This window comes from Schistocerca serialis, chromosome 1 (genome assembly GCF_023864345.2).
Source record: "Schistocerca serialis cubense isolate TAMUIC-IGC-003099 chromosome 1, iqSchSeri2.2, whole genome shotgun sequence".
NCBI lineage: Eukaryota > Metazoa > Arthropoda > Insecta > Orthoptera > Acrididae > Schistocerca > Schistocerca serialis.
The window spans coordinates 18,630,736-18,632,943 of NC_064638.1; positions in this window are offsets into that span (position 1 = coordinate 18,630,736).

Genomic DNA, 2,208 nt, shown 5'->3' on the forward strand with positions numbered 1-2,208 from the left:
CACTGGCTGCCATTAAATCAAAAACAGGGAAAAAAGAACTTCCGTTTCCTCAAGTGACGCAACGCGTAGTTGAGATTTAGTTCAGACTTTAACCGCAGGAGCGCCCGGCAGCACTGTCATTGCCCACAGTGCACGCACGGATGGCCTTTCTGCGGCTCCCAACAGGGGGCACCAGAGGCGTCACTTTCCTCCAACTACGAGCGTCTTCCCGCGCACGCGTATTGCCTGCTCCCGTCACGATAAATTCCGACGACGACTCACCATTATCATCAATCGCGCCTCGCAGCAGTGACAGCAGCAGCTACCACCACCTGATGATGTCGAGCAGTTGCATCGGAGAAATACTGTGCGGTTTACACAGTACGATCCGGCAGCAAACCCGAGAAGCGTATTTGCAATTATAACTATGGTTTGCATGGTGCGACTGGCTTTCATTCAAATTCCTCTCACGAATGTGGACATCCCAAAAACCCATCGTCACACCATTTGGCTTGTTGGAGAGTCTCTTAGTGACATTCGGTCTACGCAGTGTTGCACGGTCTTGGTGAAGGTTTATTGATTCCGTGGTGCAAGGAGTGTCATAATGTTTTACGTACGTAGATGAAATCCTTATCTTTTTGACCACTGCAGATAAGCATCAGACACACTTGGTGAAAATCTTTAAACATTTAGAGTAATACAGTGTGGTACTGAGTACTGCTAAGAGTGTGCTTTGCCAACCACAGATTACCTTCTTGGGCCATCGGATTTCGTCAGCAGGGTCACTACTGTTTGCTTAGAAATTAGAGGTCATAAAGAAGATTTCACAGTCCAAAACTGACAGGAAACTTGTTCGTTTCGTAGGAATGCTTAATTTTTACCAGTGTCATCTGCCTTGCTTAGCTGCGTTGCGAGAACCACTCACTGCAATACTTTGTGTAAGGGTATTCTCAGACCCAATGGATGGACGTGATGAGGCATGCCTTTGAAGGAGCAAAGCTAACTTCTGGCACACCCCAAATTTGACACACCTCTCACATTGATGGAAGATGCTAGCTAGACTGCTTGATGTTGCTTGGCACTCCCCTTCTTTTCACACAAGTTGTCACCTTTGCAACAAAAATAGAGCACTTACGATTATGAGCTGCTTGCTGTTTCAGATGGTCAAGAACTTTCACTCCCAATTGCGATCCCAAGAGCTCACGGCTTTACGGGTCACAAGACCATAAAAAATCTAAAGTTATGCAGAATGGATCAAGTTTCACCATATGGGGAACACTTGGTCCCTTTTATGGGGAGACTTGATCCACCACTTTATTGTGGTAAATAAAATAATCAATTCATTATTCAAACCAAATTTTATTTTGCCTATTAGATTTAAAAGAGGGAATTGAGGTTTATTAACGAAAAAAATTAACATAAGAACCTTAAACAACGAATTTATCGATGATCTCTAGGTGCATTGATTAAGTTGCAATCTGTAGCCTACAAAAAGTGTTATAGGATCTTCAAAAAGTCACTAAGTTATCAAATATATATTTTAAATAATTGAAATGACTGACAGTAACACTAGAATAGCATGTTTAGTGTATCAAAGGTGATTTATAAGGTAAGTACATTCATACAAAGAAAAAAGTATACTTCTTTAGATTATCAGTAATGGTTGCCTGTGTTTGAAATATTTAACATGACAAAATTATAGACAAACATACCAATTACTCAATATTAAAACCCTCGAATTTGACACTGTTAAAACTGAAACTGGTAACTCTGTCATTCTTTGAAGAAAATGTTGGTCATGAAATCACTCATAGAATTTGGTTTCTTTCAATGTCACGTATGTCTTCAGCTTCTGGTCAATTGAACCATTGGTCATCTATCTTTCTGGCATGTTTTACAGTGAAATTCTCTTCAGGAACATTGATAATCTCTCCCACCTCATGTTTTTCAGTTTTCTTTGTTTGGAAAGTTGCAATGATCCATTTACCAATGCGTGGTTCATCATGCAAAATTTCAACAGAAACACTCCTACTCAAACTCTCCAAATCATTATCAGACTTATATGAAGACAGTTCTTCACTCTGAGAAGTTTCAATTTAGGCGTATTCTTTTGTTTCTTGTTTTCAAAAATTGGTCTCTTAGGTATTCCCACAGGTTTCAATCTTCGTGCATTTCTGAGCTCTTCCTCAAGTTTATGTTTTACTGGAGTGTTCATTAGGATCGCAGTAG